We start from the raw sequence: 20052 nt of genomic DNA, 5'->3' as shown, positions 1-20052 counted from the left end.
CATGCTGTAAGTGTCTATATTAGCCTACTATCAAAATGATAAGTAGGCTACAAATACATAATGAGCGTTCATGATTAAACGTTTATTTCACCTGCAGCGCATCCTGGAGAGAATGACGCACCACGTGACTACTCTACTGTACGATGGTGCTTTAAGTTTAACTTCCATTATAATATTAATGTATTATGTTTCGTTGCATTGATGAAATTATAGAAATACAATACAGAAATCAGATTTTTGATGTCATTTTTATTTTAGGATTCGAAAAAACAACAACAAAATGTGCAACGTGCATAATAGGCCTCCTGTAATTTCAGACCTCCCCATGGAGTATATAAAATTAAAATAATACAGTTTAAGTTCGATTTCTGTGCATTATCCGCTTCTCTTTAGTTTTCTGCAAATGTGCAAGGGTAAAATGCAGCAGCACCCTCTTCTCTTTTGACACGCACAATACAATGCAGCCATCCTCGGACCTGAGCAACAAAACACAATAATATCCCTATGTGTCATTCCAAATATATACTGACAAAAATCAGAAATCACTTTATAAAAACAGACACTTTGTTACTAAATATGTGCCTATGACAGGATTGTGTTCTTACCCGTTTAATGTGACTTCTGTTTTCGGACATCACTGGACAGCTTCTCAACATCGGGCATGTAAAATGTAACTTTAATCTTCACGCAGGACTGCAAGCTCTCATCTGTGAGGCGGGTGCGGTATTTGGATTTTATGTAGTTCATGTTTGAGAATATCTGCTCGCACAGGTATGTTGATCCAAAGATGGATAATACTCTAAATGCATATTTCTTCATGTTCCTATAACTGTCAGGAAGAATGGAATTGTCTTTCCACGTTACTCTTTTTGTTATTTGACAACTTCTCATTACAAAGCAAACATGCAGGCAATCCTTCCGCATTGGCAATGTAAGCAAATGATTCGGTCCAAGAACTGTGGAATCCTCTGTTCTCCTCAGCTATCTTTCTCTTTTTCCCTTTGGGATCCATGGCCCATGACACACCCGCCGGTTTGTTTGCAACAGCCACCTGTCTGGCACTACGCCGAGGTGAAAGAAACGTGTGTCGCAGGCTATGACGTAAATCTTCGTTGACAGAAATGTTGAAATTAAATATTTATTATACACATTTTTACAGCATTGGATAATAAATTATATTAAAACAAAAAATATATTCACACCATCTTTTTCCTTTTTCATATTTTTGAAAAAGCTCCAGGGAGCCACTAGGGCGGCGCTAAAGAGCCGCGGGTTGCCGACCCCCGGTCTAGGAGATACAGTGATGCAATTGGCACGAACAATGACCTCTGGGGAATGAAAGAGTAAAATGGTCTGGCAAATTGTCCATAACCTATTTTTCCACTGGTGGTCGATATGCATTTGAAAGTGACAGGTTCTGGAAGAAAAAAATAATGGGTCTATAATTTTGTCTTCTCTCATTAGCCTACCAGTATATCAGCACACAGCTTAAGGCACAGTAAAACCAAATGCCTGAAATTGACACACGAGTGGTCGTTTTTCAATGCCACTGACTGATCTTTTGGCACCGTAGTGGCTGAACGTTAACTAACGCCAAAGAAATGAACCTCTCCTAATGTAGGTTTACAAGTAATAGTCTTTGAGACACCGACAATAGTGTGCAACTGCAGCCCACAATTCGGGGCGTTCCTGCATGTAGTCATTCCTGCATTTGCAGGAACGCCCCCCCTCGAGCATCCCATTGGTTCATTCATGAACACCCCCCCCGAGCGTCCCATTGGTTCTTGCATGAACACCCCCCCTCGACCACCCCACCCGCCCCAATCGAGCACAACATCTTCATGCTTGTGACACTTTTGAATGTGGGTCAAAAGGGAATTAAAATATTATCTGAGTTTTTTCCACCTCCTACCGGAGTCCTCCTTGCTAGCAACCAGGAGCGACACTGGTAGACCTTGACCTTCGCTCCTGCCTGCCGAACACCTGCCCTCACCTTCGTTAACAAAACTGCAGGAAAACAGTGCCCAACAGGCGGGGGTGAAGGACACTGTCTACTGGTCACCCCCGCCTCCACTAGCACAACATGCGGGAGGTTGGGGTGACACCATATGCTAGCCAACTAGCTTGTTTCCGACACCGTGTCGTGTGCTAGCTTGCTAGTTAGCCTATCCAACCGCTAGCACAGCAGGTGGAAGGAGGGGGGAGCGTGTGCTAGCTTGCTATTGTGCATTAATGCCACCTACTGTACTGGTGCACCACCGCCTCCCGCCTGTCCTAACTTAAAAAGTTACCAATAGAATTATAAAGAGGGGGTTCCCAAATGCCGGAATGTCCACATGCAGGAACTCCCCGAATTGCACTCTTCTCAACACTGAGCAAGTATGGGTAGCTGCAACCCAACATGGTGACCAGAGTAAGAGTGAGTGGGTGTATCGAAAGGAGTGGTTTTATGGAAAGCGAATCAGCTAATTGGGCAAATTTTTGGACAGTCTAGACTATTTTGCGTGGCGGATTGGACTGCACAAGTCAACATGAAGTGCTTCCTAATCTCTATCACGGTCCTGTCACCGCGATAACTAACGTGGCAATTTTTCTCTCACATGATTTTATTTTAAGTAGGATAGCAGCCTACACAAGAAATAACTAATATTGATAACCATCTAGATGTCACCTTGATGCATACAGTACCAGTCAAATGTTTGGACACCTATACATTCCAGGGTTTTTCTGCAGAATAATAGTGAAGACATCAAAACTACCAAAAAGGTGTTAAACAAATCAAAATACAGTATATTTAATATTTTAGTTTCTTCAAAGTAGCCACCCTTTACCTTGACGACAGCTTTGCACACTCTTGGCATTCTTTCAACCCGCTTCATGAGGAATGTTTTTCCAACCATCTTGAAGGAGTTCCCGCATATACTGAGCACTTATTGGCTGATTTTCCTTCCCTCCGCGGTCTAACTCATCCCAAACCATCTCAATTGGGTTGAGGTCGGGTGATTGTGGAGGCCAGGTCATCTGATGCAGCACTCCATCACTCCTTGGTCAAATACATCTTACACAGCCTAGAGGTGTGTTTTGGGTCATTGTCCTGTTGAAAAACATGATAGTCCCACTAAGCACAAACCAGATGAGATGCCGTATCGCTGCTGAATGCTGTGGTAGCCATGCTGGTTAAGTGTGCCTTGAGTTCTAAATAAATCACAGACAATGTCACCAGTAAAGCACCATCACACCTCCTCCTCCATGCTTCATGGTGGGAACCATACATGCGGAGATCATCCGTTAACCTACTCTCACAGACACGGCGGTTGGAACCAAAAATCTCACATTTGGACTCATCAGACCAAAGGACAGATTTCCACCGGTGTAATGTCCATTGTTCGTGTGTTTTGGTCCAGGCAAGTCTCTTCTTCTTATTGGTGTCCTTTAGTAGTGGTTTCTTTGCAGCAATTAGACCATGAAGGCCTGATTCAAGCAGTCTCCTCTGAACAGTTGATGTTGAGATGTGTCTGTTACTTGAACTCTGTGAAACATTTATTTGGGCTGCAATCTGAGGTGCAGTTAACTCTAATGAACTTATCCTCTGCAGCAGAGGTAACTCTGGGTCTTCCTTTCCTGTTGCGGTCCTCATGAGAACCAGTTTCATCATAGCGCTTGATGGTTTTTGAGACTGCACTTGAAGAAACTTTCAAAGTTGTTATGGAGTGACTGACCATGTCTTAAAATAATGATGTCATTTCTCTTTGCTTATTTGAGCTGTTCTTTTTTTTTTTAATTGAAAATATATTTTGATTTGTTTAACACTTTTCTGGTTACCACATGATTCCATATGTGTTATTTCATAGTTTTGATGTCCTCACTATTATTCTACAATGTAAAAATAAAGAAAAACCCTTGAATGAGTAGGTATGTCCAAACTTTTGACTGGTACTGTATATATAGTCTACTACTCAATTGGGAGGGCATGAACAGCAACAAGAATGGGACACAGTGCCCTTGGCTCTGCTTGACAAGCACTACTGTCTGGCCCTTGGGAAGTTGCAACCAAGTAGCAAATATCAGGGTGACAGCTGCACACGCATGGAACGCATGGAACACCCGCCATCAATACTTTTAATCAAAAATAAACAATTGCCAGTTGTATAACTTAAAATGAACAATTATTTCGGGAAAAATGAACGGTGAAATACGACTCGGACTCATCCTGTGGCTTAAAAAAAAAGAAGTCCAAACTCTCACGGTAAAGTAGCTCAATGTATGGTAGTTGCATGGTAAGAAACTGAAGAAAAAAAACACTGATCCATCAGAACCATCAAACCTATAGCATAACGCTTTAGACTCGCACACTCTTTTCCACACGTCCACTGATTTCCTTTCGACACACCCTCTCGCCTGTAGTCCAGTTGCCATATTGGGATGCAGCAACCGAAGATTTTTATAACTAACCCAAGATACACCACAACCTGTCGTTTACAACGGGAACAAATGTGTCATAGTGGGCAGATTAAGCAAGAGGGGGGGGGGGGGGGGGGGGAGATCCTATTGGCTAGATATATCATTGATTTGCGTATTTCCGTTAGGGAACGCCTACTCTGTGAAGTGCACGTGTACATTAACCCAATTCACCATTGCACTCCTGAACAACGCAATTTCTTAAAACTTTGGCAAAAGGTAAAATCTACAAAATTTTGTCCACTCGTCTTCGTATCAGATTGTAGTTTTGGGAACAGAAAACTCTATTGAGATCAAACGTTTACTCGATGAGAAAATGTGCAGAATGTCGGCCAAAATCCATTTCGCTCCATCTTCTCCCACTGCCGGCCACTGAGCTTCCTCTCATCACCATATTTGTTGGTGAGCGGAAAAGCCAACCCGATGCTTCACGCGTATACATCTGGTGACATTTCTGGCTCATTGTTCTATCTGTGGCTTCCCCTTCTCACGCCGAGGGTGTCCTCCCCTTAACCCGCAATAAAATTACATAACAAATATCCGCCAGATGGCGCTCATAATCAACCAAATGCACGTCTCTCAAAATCCGGAAATCTACAATTCGGAATGAAAGTTTACCATGAGAAATGGCGATTGTTTGAGTACGTTGTAGTTATGAGATGTGTCTTGCTGGACTAAGCAAAGTAGGAAATACGCGTATTTAATGTTAATGAACTACGTTTGCTCAATGGTTCTCGTCATGTTGTCTTTCTTAGTCTAATTTCATAGTAGGCTGAAGCACGCATATTATGTATTATTAGGCTATGAGTCACACCTAATTATCCTACAACAGAGCATTATGCATGAAACAGAACCTCCTGATAAGCATCATTCCAAGTGAGAACGTGAAAGCCTACTTCGGGTTCTGCAGATATGTTCGACATCTCATGGTGTTGTCGGCAACGAATAGCCCATGATGTTTAGAATGTACAATAAACATTAACTTCAGCTTTAATTAAGGCTGATTATTCAAGTCTAGACATCAGACAAGCGCGCTCGCACACACACACACACACACACACCTGTCACTGTCTAGACAGGGAGGGGGCATTAAGGCCAGAGGGGGGTGTGGGGATTTGCACGATCCACTATTGCTATATTTCATGCCAGTCAGAACATATCTGTGAACGCATTGGAGAACAAAACAATTTAATATTGCATTACTCAATCTGATTGGCCAGCTAAACCGTCAGCATTTTTTTTAATCTTGGCTTGAGGTCAGCTAGGGACGTTAAAAAATAAATAAATGAGAAAATAGAAATGCGTAGAAAGTAAAAGACACGGCAGCCAATCTAGCTTGTTGGTACTAAAAATGATAGGCAGCTACGTCATCCAATATGAAGCTGCAAACCAATCGGGAGCAGTTACTGACAACGACTTTGTCCAATGCAAAGTACAGACACATGATAGACATAATTCTTCAATTGACTGCCCTTTTGATCAATGGAATATTGAAGCAAGAGTTATTCTCTTTACATTATAAACCAAGCGTCATGATTCCAATATAGGCCTATATAATTATATATATATATTTTTTTTTATATTAAAGCGTGTAAGACGAAATTAACCCTTGATGACCTGAATAAAAATTATTTCCTTAAATAACATTCTGCGAAGACGTACATTCTGCATGGATGAACATTTCAAGACACAGAGAGTGGAATTTCATTAAAACTACGGTCTTCGGTTGTTCATATTGGATCAAACAACCCTGTCTGCGTAAGAGGAACATTGACTATTTCGGAGCCACAATGCCATGGTTTCACCGGCCCACTGCGCTCCGTAGAGAGGGTGTACGGCTCAATGATTGGGGCAAAACCACGCTGACCGATTTATGTTCCAACCTACATCGCTCAAGAGAGGCTCTGTTCCAATCGTAAGTGAAAAGGCGTGCCTGTCCAAAATATTCAACGTATAGTTAAAAAATGGGAGGGCACACTTGAACTCGTTGAAGTCCTTTATGAAGGTAGGCTGCAGCGTGTGTTTATTGATGAGATGAAAGAAGATGGAAGTGAGAAATGAAATAAAGTAAGGGAAAATATTAAACAATTCGAAGCCTTGCCGGGGAAAAACCGGGGAAGCTGTGACTCGCTGTCGCCATTGGAGAACAAGCTTAGGACAGCAGGTAAGAAATAGGAAAAGTGAGGGAAGGGGCTGGTGTTAAAACTGTTTATGTTAGGCTATTTATAAGAATATATTACAGTTATTCCCAATATATGATATATACTAAACTTAATAGTAAGTGAAGCTTAAAACATACAGACAATTTTACGCTTAGTTCCATTGCCTCCATTTCTGGATTTCCCAACCAGATTTACAGCAGAATCAGTAAAACTTTATTTCCTTCCAGCATTCCAGAGCCTAATTGAATTAGAACGTAAATGCAAAATGATATATGATATTGTGGGGTCTATTGATTACAGATAGTATGGATTTACAATAGTCAGTTTACGTTACACCCGACAAAAAAGACGCTCTGCTCACTTTCATGACGTCCTAGGTAGCCCATCTGTCATTATTCTCAACATCAATGCTTATTTCCTTAGTTTTACTCCTTCCGATTCTGGACAGAGATATGAATTGTGTTGACTGTTCTACTTTGGACTGTCACGTTATTATGAATGGGGCTCCATGGTTAAGACTGTATAACACAAATTAGACAATTTACATGAAACATCTGGAGTTTAGTGCATGCGGTGTGGTGCGTAAAGCGGAATAAACAGATGTATAAGGAAAGGTCAATCATTTGGGAATGAGAAGGAGCAGGCATACAATTTAAAATCACTATGTTGTATCTCCGTCTTTTGGCAGTTTTCTCGGACTATGTCCAAAGGTGTCCAACCCCCTACCAAGTCAACACTTGTTGGACCGAACAATGGGCGAAATATAAGTAAAATTACAATAAAGCCCTCAAATATTTTAGTTTGGTACATGCTGTACCTAAATTAAAATGAGGATGCAAGGTGTCAGACGTTTGTCAAATGAAATTATACATTAACATCTGCCTGACACAGAAAGGTAGCCTACATATTCAGCCAATATCCTAGGCTAAAAGTATGAAAGAGACTGCGGATTTAGTTTCACCGATAGAATAAAAACTGTCCATCTGCTCTGGATTTTGGTGCCATGTTTTACAAAATGAATGCCCTCTTTTATTGTCACGATCTTTGTTGCGCAATTCCAGCAATATTAACGTACATGACCGTATAGGAAATTAGAAGAGAGACCGTTTAAAAATATTTTGTAATGTAGAAATATGATATCATTAGTTATAGGTCTATAGTCCTATGGGAGACAGTCAGGTTCGTTTGATAAATGACGGCACGGGGGTGCATGAAGCAGTGAATTGGTTCATCAAGATGTTGGTTTCTCCAACTTCAAACAGTTTCATTAGTTTTAACAATTTTATTGACGGTTGATTTGACAGTTGATCAGTGGGGCAAAACGTCCTATCCATCTCACAAAAGTTGTTGAGACTATTGCCTCTGCACCTCATGTTTAGGAGTAGCCACAGCCTATATAATCTATTAGAATGAAACATTGTTACAAATGCTGCAGGTTCAAGAGAATTATGGTTGACTAACAAACTTTATTGAATCAGTCAGAGATTGTTCACAATGTCCTCTTCGGATAATTACATTTTTGAATATTAACTGTTTCGGTTTGGCTTGTTCCCCATTCACCCCCTTGTAACAGTCTTCTAATGGTCACAGACTACTGTTGAGGCTTATCTGCCCCATATAGAATAGGCTTACTATATATAGCTGGAATATACCGGTAACTCCACGACAGAAACTTTGCTTGGCACTGTGAGTTGTAATGGATAACCAGCCACACGTTTTTAAACACATGTGCACTGGCTGCTGCTGACATGAGTGTGTTGAGATGCGCATCTTATCCTAAATGATCATGTGAATCATAGGCTGTAGACATAATGAAGAATAGTGTTGAGCTGTAGGACAGCGAACACGCATTGAAGAATCCATTGTTTCAAATGCCTGTTGACAAGTAGCCTACGTTTACTGATCAATACACATCTTGAGCTAAGATAAAACTCATAACTGAAATGTACATTATAAAGTTTATTGCCTACAAGTATGTTCCCTCCAATTTTTATTATCCATTTCCCTTTTGATGATGAGATGGAGATATGCAGTTGTATGTTAAGTATACTGGTTTGATATGGAAAGTTTTTATTTAACACTTCCACCATTGTAGTGATTGAGGCTGTATGCAGAGTGGGCCTATGCTATGATGGGTGAAATTATAATTATTGTAATGAGTGCCAGTATCACACATGAAGTATTGCAATTCAGGCCTGTTGGTTGGACATTTAGGCCTACTCTTTAGTGAGATTTTGGCATCCAACAGCCATCTCTGCTCTTCGGTTTAAGTTAAATCCAATTTTCTTACAGAGTTCATTAATTGAACCACCAACACATAGTAAACAGGCCCAGTTGTCCGTAATTGTCACATTTTCATTGTAATCCCTCTAACAGTGTAACTACATGCACATCGTTACATAGTACCTACAACTAGTACAACACATTTTCAGGTTGTAAAGAAAAACCTCACTGGTTATTCAGGCTACAGTTCAGAGGGGCTAGCAGAGTTGAAGGAGTTTGTTTGTTAACTATGTCTTACAAGAACTCTTCATGTGAGCAATCACAAAACAAATATTTTAAATGCAAAATGTCAAGTTTCGATTCATGATAATTGATTCAGTACTTTGTCCATAGCGATACGTCTGGATTGGCTCACGAAGACACTGCCAGGACATCAAATGTGATCTGTGATGTCATTGCAAGGTGGGGAGGTTTTGGAGGTGTCCCGTTTAAATTGAAAGGTAAGCCGTGTGCCTATTTGTGCTCACAGAACCAAAGTTTGATGAAAATGTAATGGTATACCGTTCGGCTCTCAAGGGAGCCACCTGATAGCTTTGTGTGGCTAATTCCATAATCATGCAATGGGTACCACATCTTGATTAGATATACATTTTTTAAAGAATTGTAACTATTACAAAGCCAGAGGAAAAAATTGTATTTGCCGTTTTTATATTGCCTCCTGTCCTCTTTTGCTCAAGCACATAGTAGAATGGTTTCAGCCTCTCAGTTTTTGTAGTTACAGCTTCCAACCAACTTAGGCCTGCTGTTCAATCAAAGCTGCCCCCTATGCAAATACTGTAGTATGTTCTACAGTGTTAGCAAGCCCAGCTGTCAGCTCTCTGGCTAATGGTCACTAAAATATTGACATATTGAGACATTTGTAAATGCATCCCCTCCACAGAATGCTGGGGCCTCCCTTTCTCTTCAATACAGCAAGCTTTTAAACTGAAGACGTAGAAAACCGTAAATTAGCTAAGCAACAGCTGTGTTGTTCTCATTTGCTGAATAAATCAGTAAGTGGCAAACTAATGCTCCCCGACACATTATGTAATGATATTTTAGCATTAGGCTATACTCAGAAACATATATTGGTGTGGTATCTAGGGCACAGATTACAATATTGTGCATTTTTTGAAAGCCCATATTAGGCTTTTCAGGAGCATGCTGTAAGATGTCCTGCTGCTAATAGCTCCTTTTAGCCCTGAAATATATCCTGAAAATGTGAAGAAGAGTTCACATTACCATATCATGTCTTCTAGTCTACATGATACTTATTTCCGTTTTAAAGCCTTTTCGTATATGAACAGGAGGGGGGGTAAGCATAAGATATTCAGTAGTAATTGTCTGAGCATATATGTAACATGATTTAAGCTTAATAGTGCTATTGTGCCCAAATTGTGTGACAGATTTCTCTTACAGCTTTGAAAGGGATACTTTGGGATTTTGGCAATGAGGCTCTTTATCTTCTTCCCCAGAGTCAGATGAACTCATTGATACAATTTGTATGGCTCTGTGTCCAGTATGAAGGAAGTTAAAGCTAGCAGATACCAATAGACGTCCAGTCATTGTGCTAATGCTAGTTAGCGTTGGTTCGCTAAACAACTCTAACTTCCTTCATACTGGACACAGAGACATAAAAATGGTATCCACGAGTTCATCATTGCCAAAATCTCTAAGTATCTCTTTAAGGCCGAGCCTACATGCAGAAATGTGGCCACACTGCTACATATGAGTTTGTGGATTGTTTATATGAGTTGTAATTATTTTGAAATTCATAGTTTAATATTTGGTGTTTAACATACTTCAACCTTACTTTGCGTATTGTAGCGACCTAGGCATTAGAAACCATTCATCGACTACTGCCAAGGACATATGCCTAGTAGGCCAAGGAAGTATTGAGGCCATGGAAAGAAAGTTGAGGAGGGGTAGACTGCAGTGCGCCTTCCATTGCTAAATGTACTACAATCACTGCTAAGAGGTGGGTTCTCTTTTAATTTTTCGTTTTGACATCTCATTCATGGGATTCACCAGAATTTCCAAAGTAATTCGAAGAACCAATCATACATGTCTGTCGGAGACAGACAGGTCGAGTGGCGAATGAAGGAGCCCCTCCCCTGATATTAAAGAGCCACTTGCCTGCCCTCTGATCATTCTCACCTCTCTTCCTCACAGAAGACTTCTACTTAGTTTTATTCAGCACAACTTGATCTGTTTTCCTGCTTAACTGTTCACCGGTGTGCAGTCAAGGTTGCACCAACAAGCACAGGGTTATCAGATCTCATCTTTTGTCCTGGGTGACTTTCCTGAAAGGATACTTTCTGCTTCGGGTAAGAATTAGCTTCACCACTTTTCTTCCTTCATCTCCTGTTCTAGCTAGTGTCACACAGCTAGCTACGGAGACTTGGCTAGCTTAGCTGCAAGGCTTAGCTAACCTGGCTATCTCACTGCAAGGCTAGCTATCCTACCGACTAGGTTTTATACCTGCAATGGTAGAATTACTAGTTCGCTCTCTTGGTTAGTTTAACCCACTACCGGCTGTGACTAGATTGACCATCCTGCTTATCAGTCGAGAGCCATGCTTTTGTTCGTCGCAAGACGAACATAGCGCTAGCTTCTTTTGGCTAACTTTGTGCTAATTAGCTAGGCTACTAGCCCACTTGGTGAACACTAGCTACGTTCACATTGTTATATGATTAGCTTCTCCGACCAGCACTGTGTTAACTAGCTAGGCTACTAGCCCACACCTGTATTTGGGGAGTTTCTCCCATTATTTTCTGCTGATCCTCACAAGCTCTGTCAGGTTGGATGGGGAGCATCGCTGCACAGCTATTTTAAGGTCTCTCCAGAGATGTTGGATCGGGTTCAAGTCCGGCTCTGGCTGGGCCACTCAAGGACAGTCAGAGACATGCCACAAACGCCACTCCTGCGTTGTCTTGGCTGTGTGCTTAGGGTCGTTGTCCTGTTGGAAGGTGAACCTTCGTCCCAGTCTAAGGTCCTGAGCACTCTGGAGCAGGTTTTCATCAAGGATCTCTCTGTACTTTGTACTTTTCTGTACCATAGGGTTCTTGTTCACCTCCTTGACCAAGGCACTTCTCCCCCGATTGCTCAGTTTGGCCAGGCGGACAGCTATAGGAAGAGGCTTGGTGGTTCCAAACTTATTCCATTTATTCCATTTTGGTACCCTTCCCCAGGTCTGTGCCTTGACACAATCCTGTCTCGGAGCTCTACGGACAATTCCTTTGACGGACAATTCCTCATGGCTTGGTTTCTGCTCTGACATGCAGTGTCCACTGTGGGACCTTACAGTATAGAGACAGGTTTGTGCCTTTCCAAATCATGTCCAATCAATTGAATTTACCACAGGTAGACTCCAATCAAGTTGTAGAAACATCTCAAGGATGATCAATGGAAACAGGATGCACCTGAGCTCAATTTCGAGTCTTATAGCAAAGGGTCTGAATACTTAAAAAAAACATTTTTTTTTTTTTTTTAACCTTTATTTAACTAGGCAAGTCAGTTAAGAACAAATTCTTATTTTCAATGAAGGCCTACCAGAAGGCAAAAGGCCTCCTGCAGGGACAGAACAGTGGGTTAACTGCCTTGTTCAGGGGCAGAACAACAGATTTTTACTTTGTCAGCCCGGGGATTTGATCTTGCAACCTTTCGGTTACTAATCCAACACTCTAACCACTAGGCTACCTGCAGGGATTTTTTAATTTTTTTATACATTTGCAAAAATGTCTAAAAACCTGTTTTCACTTTGTCATTATGGTGGAATTGTGTGTACATTAATGAGAACATTTTTTAAATAATTCTTTAAAAGAAGACTAACAAAATGCACTGTATTCCCGGTTCTTTGATATCATCTCACCTAGGGTTGCACATTTTGGGGAATATTCAGAGGTGGAAACTTTCTGTGGGAATTAACGGGAATACATGGGAATTAACGGGAATATATGGGAATTAATGGAAACATATGCAAATTAATACAATTTAAATGTAGATGTTTTTTTGCATTGGATATGTTTACCATATCATATGGAGACAGAAATATAAACCTTTTACCTTATCATAAGTAGACATAATTGCAAATGGTTAAATCCTTCCAATATAAATAAAAATAAAAATTTAGTTACGAATTGAACTTTAATTAAATTAGTTGACTCTTCACATGGGATGATTTCACTGAACAACAAAAGAAAGGGAATATTGAATGATCCCCAATGATCCATCGCATTTCCCCAAAACATTTTCAACATACATCTGTAAAGTGATAGTTAAGAAACAAAAGCTTTGGCTGTCTCCGTCTCAGGCTTCCATGTCTTCTCCCTGGACCTCCTCAATGTCCACCTCTTGAACATCAGACTCTGAGGCCTCATCTTCACTGTCACTTTCCAACCTGGTTGAGGATGGCTCGTTGTCAGGCTCAAAAAGCCTCAAATTTGCCCGGATGGCCACCATTTTTTCAACCTTTGTATTGGTCAGCAGGTTGCGTGCTTTGGTGTGTGTGTTCCCAAACAAAGACCAGTTGCGCTCTGAGGCGGCTGATGTTGGTGGGATTTGGAGGATGATGGAGGCAACAGGGGAAAGAACCTCAGATCCACAAAGTCCCTTCCACCAGGTGGCTGATGAGATATGTTGGCACGACTGCCATATTGCATCTCCATCCCAAAGCCCTTGCTTGGAAGTGTACTTCGCCTGACAGCCACGAACCTTGCTCTCATCCAGGCCAAGGTGGCGAGTCACGGTAGTGATGACACCATAGGCCTTGTTGATCTCTGCACCAGACAGGATGCTCTTGCGGGTCCAACATGTACGCTGCGGCGTGTATGGGCTTCAGGCAGAACTGCAGTTTCGTCTGCTTGGAGCAACAGTGAAGTGGGCAGAGCAGTACGGATTTCTTCTCTTACATCTGCAAGCAGTCTGAACATCAGACAGGACCCATTGTCTCCCTCAATCTGTGCAATGGATACTGCTATACGTTTCAGTAGTTTCAGGTTGCTTACCACTCTCTCCCAAAATACATCATTCAGGAGGATCCTCTTGATGGGGCTGCCCATATCGGCAGACTATGAAATGGCCATTTCTTGGGAGAGACTCCTTCCCCTCCAGGAGACTGTCACACATGATAACAACACCTCCCCAACGGGTGTTGCTGGCAGCTTCAATGTGGTGCTCTTATTCTTCTCACTTTGCTTGGTGAGGTAGATTGCTGCTATAACTTGATGACCCTTCACATACCCAACCATTTCCTTGGCTCTCTTGTAGAGTGTATTCATTGTTTTCAGTGCCATGATGTCCTTGATGAGCAGATTCAATGCATGAGCAGCACAACCAATGGGTGTGATGTGAGGGTAGGACTCCTCGACTTTAAATCAAGCAGCCTTCATGTTCGCAGCATTGTCTGTCACCAGTGCAAACCCCTTCTGTGGTCCATGGTCATTGATGACTGCCTTCAGCTCCCCTGCAATGTAGAGACCGGTGTGTCTGTTGTCCCTTGTGTCTGTGCTCTTGTAGAATACTGGTTGATGATTTAGTTAATTATTCTTGCTCACGAACATTCGACCACCCATCAGAGATGATTGCAATACAGTCTGCTTTCTCTATGATTTGCTTGACCTTCACTTGAACTCTGTTGAACTCTGCATCCAGCAAATGAGTAGATAAAGCATGTCTGGTTGGAGGGGTGTATGCTGGGTGAAGAACATTCAGAAATCTCTTCCAATACACATTGCCTGTGAGCATCAGAGGTGAACCAGTTGCATACACAGCTCGAGCAAGACATTCCTCGGCATATCTCTGACTACGTTCCTCCATTGAATCAACAAAAACTTCTGATTCCAGGAGAACCATGAGGTGTTGCTATTGATAAGGTGTCTGATTCATCATTTTCCCCTTGAATAGAAGTAGAGGGACTTTTATCAGAGGTTGCTTGTTGTGAGCGCTGAGGGAACTTTTATGTACTTGGTCAGATGATTCTACATCTTTGTTGCATTCTTCACATAAGATTTCGCACAGTATTTGCAAATGTACACAGCTTTTTCATCTACATTAGCTGCAGTGAAATGTCTCCACACAATTCTGATAGTGCCCGTGGCATTTTCCTGTAAAGATTAGAAAAGAATGAGTAAGAAACCCTCCAGTACAATTCCATGTATGTACAGATAAATAGTTAAGCAGTTAGATTAAACAGCTCCTTTGTAGGATAAATGTTTTAAAATGAAACATGTATGGAAACAGGTGAATTAACACTCCTCAGTTAGCAGGCTCAAGCAAGCTATAACCCACATGGTAGCCAAAACTAACTAGCAGAAATGGTTAACCAGTTAGAAATTATTTTAACACACTTGCTGTAGGCTACTATTTACTAGTTAACAAAAAATCATGAATGTCATATAAAATATATTCACCCCACCCAGTATTGTAATCAAAATTTACCAGAAAGCATGTAGTCCTTGGCTCACAGTGTAGTAGTTTGGGCTCAATAGCTCAATATATATATAAAAAACAGAAATACCTTATTTACATAAGTATTCAGACTCTTTGCTATGACACTCAAAATTGATCTCAGCTGCATCCTGTTTCCATTGATCATCCTTGAGATGTTTCTGCAAGTCGAATGGAGTCCACCTGTGGTACATTCAAATGATTGTACATGATTTGGAAAGGCACACACCTGTCTATAAGGTCCCACAGTTGACAGTGAATGTTAGAGCAAAAACCAAGCCATGAGGTAGAGGGAATTGCCGTAGAGCTCCGAGACAGGATTGTGTCGAGGCACAGATCTGGGGAAGGGTACCAAAACAGTTCTGCAGCGCTGAAGGTCCCCAAGAACATAGTGGTCTCTATCATTCTTAAATGGAAGCAGTTTGGAACCACTAAGACTCTTCCTAGAGCTGGCCGCCTGTCCAAACTGAGCAATCGGTAGGGAAGGGCTTTGGTCAGGGAGGTGACCAAGAACCATATGGTCACTCTGACAGAGCTCAGGAGTTCCTCTGTGGAGATGGGAGAACCTTCCAGAAGGACAACCATCTCTGCAGAACTCCACCAATCAGGCCTTTATGGTAGAGTGGCCAGACAGAAGCCACTCCTCTGTAATAGGCACATGACAGCCTGCACCTAAAAGACTCTCAGACTATGAGAAACAATATTCAATGCTCTGATGAAACCAAGATTGAACTCTTTGGCCTGAATGCCAAGCGTAACGTCTGTAGGAAACCTGGCACCATCCCTACGGTGAAGCATAGTGGTGGCAGCATTATGCTGTGGGGATGTTTTTCAGCGGCAGGGACTGGGAGACTAGTCAGGATCGAGGGAATGATGAACGGAGCAAAGTACAGAGAGATCCTTGATGAAAACTGCTCCAGAGCGCTCAGGACCTCAGACTGAGGTGAAGGTTCACCTTCCAACATGACAATGACCGCAAGCACACAGCCAAGACAACGCACTAGTGGCTTCGGGACAAGTCTCTGAATATCCTTGAGTGGCCCAGCCAGAGCCCGGACTTGAACCCAATCGAACATCTCTGGAGAGACCTGAAAATAGCTGTGCAGCGACGCTCCCCATCCAACCTGAAAGAGCTTGGGAGGATCAGCAGAGAAGAATGGGAGAAACTCCACAAATACAGTTGTGCCAAGCTTGTAGCGTCATACCCAAGAAGACTTGAGGCTGTTATCGCTGCCTAAGGTGCTTCAACAAAGTACTGATTAAAGGGTATGAATACTTACTAAATGTGATATTTCTGTTTATAATTGTTTATACATTAGTACAAATGTATAAAAACTTGTTTTTGCTTTGTCATTATGGGGTATTGTGTGTAGATTGACGAGGGGGAAAAACAATTTAATCCATTTTAGAATAAGGCTGTAACTTAACAAAATGTGGAAAAAGTCAAGGGGTCTGAATATTTTCCCAATGCACTGTATTCCATTGGTTCTTCAAGCTACTTAGGAGAATCTCACGAATGTGATGTCGAAAAACAAATAATTAAGAGAACCCACTTAACAGTGATGGTACTACAGAGAACCGGGGTTACACAAGTAACCTTAAGTTACCCTATTATCACATGAAGAAGAGTTGTTAACACATTTTACTACCAAAAAAAATGTACAGGGTCAAACCACAATGATATTGATCACTAGGCTATATTGTTTATTTGATAAACTATCAAACTTCACAATAGTGACAAGCTTCAACCACCAAACTCTGGCAGTTGACTGGCAAGTTGGAGAGACAAGTTGGAGGGCACGCTATCTGAGCAGATCACTGGATGGTGTTAACATTCTTCCTCAGTGACAGTCACTTTTGACTTGTGAAATATGCATATAACTCAAATAATGCTTGAGATGGCAAACCCAACTGGTTCACCAGGGCTATGTTTTAGCACAAAGGTACACAGTGTACGCTTATAGGCCTACCTCTAATAGTCATGAACCGTGTGAATACATTGCCACTCCTTTTCCAATGTTTAGATTGCAGTTATAAAAAAAAGAACCAAAAGTCCAACAGGAGACTTTGTTGAAAGGATTTTCTATATGGGGTCAAGCAGTAGGCCTATATTATCTCTCTTGCCTAGGTTTATTTCTTTGACAGTACAATGTAAGTCCGTTTTCTGTGCCAGATCTGACATGACTACTTCTTACAATGAATAGTGAATCAGCTTGATCGTCAGATAATAAGGCTGAATTCAATCAAACCCACACCGCAGCCAAGGGGCACATTGGAAAAGAATATTGTTACCATGTTTATGTGTTGGGATTTATTAGACAATGTTTGAGTCAAATAAAGTGAAACAAAGCCATTATTATTCAAACCATGCATTTTTCTCAGAACACTCAAAAGAAAATACCTCAGTGGGGGTATGATGGAGTAGAACATGTAGCGCTAACACATATGTAGTGAACTTTATGGTAGATTGCCATTGATCTAAGGACTTTGTAACCTACAGTAGTTTATTGTTTTAGAATCTCTTTTAGCCTTTACGGTAGTGTCTGTACGTTCTTGCTGTGCTGTTCTTGAATTCCTTAAAAACTGAGTTGATTTAGGCAAAAGACAGGGTCATGTAATTACTTTTTTCTCTGTCTTACTCTTTAAACACATCCACGAGGGCTCGGGCATTTCACTGATGTGAGAAATGTATCTTGGATTCTAATAGGGAAGTTGTATGTTTGCCAAGGTGCATGTGTGTCCTCAGCTAACCCCGCCAACCATATGGTTTTCTACAAGTCATGGTGAGATCACTGTGTATTCAAAAGGGAAAGTTTCTGAAGATGGTTTTCGAAAATAAATAAAATGGTTTCTTCAGTAAAAGTTGTGGATTATCCCATAGTAAGTTTAGACTTATATTCTACTTGTTTACACTTAGACCTCCTGAAAAGCCTTTTAGACCCCATGCTAGTGAACAACGCTTTTAGCCAAAACTGTAAGACGGACTATATCCCATAAAAAAAAACGCACAGGGACATTGGTGTGCTATGGAAAAACCGGAGACGTATTATCTACACAACAGGATTTATGTTATGAAACCAGAGTTGCCCCACAAAAGTAAATGCTATTTGGACTTTCCACACCTTGTTGTTACTTTTTATTAATAGGGTAGCAATTCTTTTTTAGGAAATAGCTGGCAGTCATATCTTTAGATGTTTTGCTTTACCGATGAAAACAGTTAGGCCCTACTTCTTTTATGAAATTATTTTGGTTTATGCACAAACAAGTCTATTTTTGCTTTATGAATATCCACTGAAGAAACAGACACTCCGCTTTTGCATTCTTTCTCTAGCTCGAACACTTGCATGAAATGGATCAGGATTGTCAAATGATACTCATAATATACTCTTTATATAAGCTAGCTTCTCAGTATTATTTTTAGTAAGTGTGCTGACTGATTCAGAGTGTTTAACAGCTAGGTAGCTAACCTTTTTAGAGAGAGATTGTGACAAGTGTGCTTTCTTGTAGGGGTAAGAGAAAACAGGTCACAATGGGGATATGACCTAGTGATCCAGGCACATTGTTATTCTTCTTTCAAGAATTTCTAAGAATTTCTGCTCTCTACTTGCTTTTACATGTTGCAGCAGCTTGCATGTCAAGCATAGTAAAACTCGCTTGTCTCACGTGTTGTTTAAGCTCTGTTCAATTGTTATACTGTGTGAGATAATGCATAACTGTAGCCTATGTTCATGCAAGCTTTGGTGGTCTACTGCAGGCCACTTCACATTCTAAAGGACAATTATCAAGGTATCACAACTACATTTTAGCAAATTAAATATTTGGTAGAATGACTTGTACATTTTTAGCAACATTGCTAGTCAAGGGTTTTTTATTTGTCCTCTGACTATCTGTGTCTGTAACAGCCTTACACATTAGCCAGTAGTTGTGCAAATGATTGTTTTGTCCTAGCCTAAATTAGGACGTCAAAGAGGATGTAGTTCACTCAAACGTATTGTCATGAAATGTATCGATTTTAAGAAATATATTTTATGTCATCTTGTGAAGATGATAGCAGGCGTTTACCTATTTCATGATTTGCCTGTTGCACTTTTCTGTGACAAAGTTTCTGTTGAGCAACAACAAAATATTTGTTATCACGATTAGCTGACATGGCTCTTATTTCATTTTTTTAAGAGTACCGCTGTCATTATGAATTGAAATATTGAGACCATGCCAAATGGTTTATGGTTTAATGGATTACTAAACTTTGAATACAACACCGTAGTCATCACTGTTCACTCTTGCTATTAGCCTAAATCCCGTTGCTATTATTTTCTGAAACAGAAAAAAACAACAGCGAGCTTCTGGCTCGTTGCTTCATTCTTGTGGAATGGCTGGCTTTCTTAAGTCGTTCTCCTTGCAACACCGTTATTAATCTATGGGTCAAGTTTATAAAGACCTTATATTTTCGTGTTGGCAGTTTGCATCTACCCCTTCTGGATTAACAACAAACAATACCTTTGTTTCCTGAATGACACATGCTTTATAAATACTTTGTGTAAGTGTGTGTGTGTGTGTGTGTGTGTGTGTGTGTGTGTGTGTGTGTGTGTGTGTGTGTGTGTGTGTGTGTGTGTGTGTGTGAGAGAGTGTGTGTGTGTGAGAGTGTGTTTTGAAATGTTCTCTATCTCTGATGCAATGTGTAAGCTTTTGTAGCTAGTTACAGTAGCTGGATGAGAAGCTGGCC

The 20052-nt window shown here is 41.0% G+C and overlaps 1 protein-coding gene and 1 long non-coding RNA gene across 3 annotated transcripts in view; one reads left to right on the top strand and one right to left on the bottom strand.

The window, feature by feature from the left end:
- Window positions 1–229: 229 nt before the first annotated feature.
- LOC123742576 (uncharacterized) lies at window positions 230–1629 on the bottom strand. Its single transcript, XR_006769733.2, has 2 exons — window positions 606–1629; window positions 230–476 (listed from the first exon to the last, which is right to left on the bottom strand). It is a non-coding gene; the product is annotated as an uncharacterized LOC123742576 (long non-coding RNA).
- A 4751-nt stretch (window positions 1630–6380) lies between these two features.
- Window positions 6381–20052, top strand: part of LOC106603045 (zinc finger and BTB domain-containing protein 20) — a 47257-nt gene continuing 33585 nt past the window's right edge. For both annotated transcript variants that reach the window (XM_014196173.3, XM_045716907.2), the window contains exons 1-2: window positions 6381–6622; window positions 9237–9343. The gene's annotated coding sequence lies outside the window, so the exon portion shown is untranslated. The remainder of the gene's footprint in view (window positions 6623–9236; window positions 9344–20052) is intronic.

This window comes from Salmo salar, chromosome 04, assembly GCF_965601325.2.
Source record: "Salmo salar chromosome 04, fSalSal1, whole genome shotgun sequence".
NCBI lineage: Eukaryota > Metazoa > Chordata > Actinopteri > Salmoniformes > Salmonidae > Salmo > Salmo salar.
This window is presented reverse-complemented; position numbering and strand designations above follow the sequence as displayed.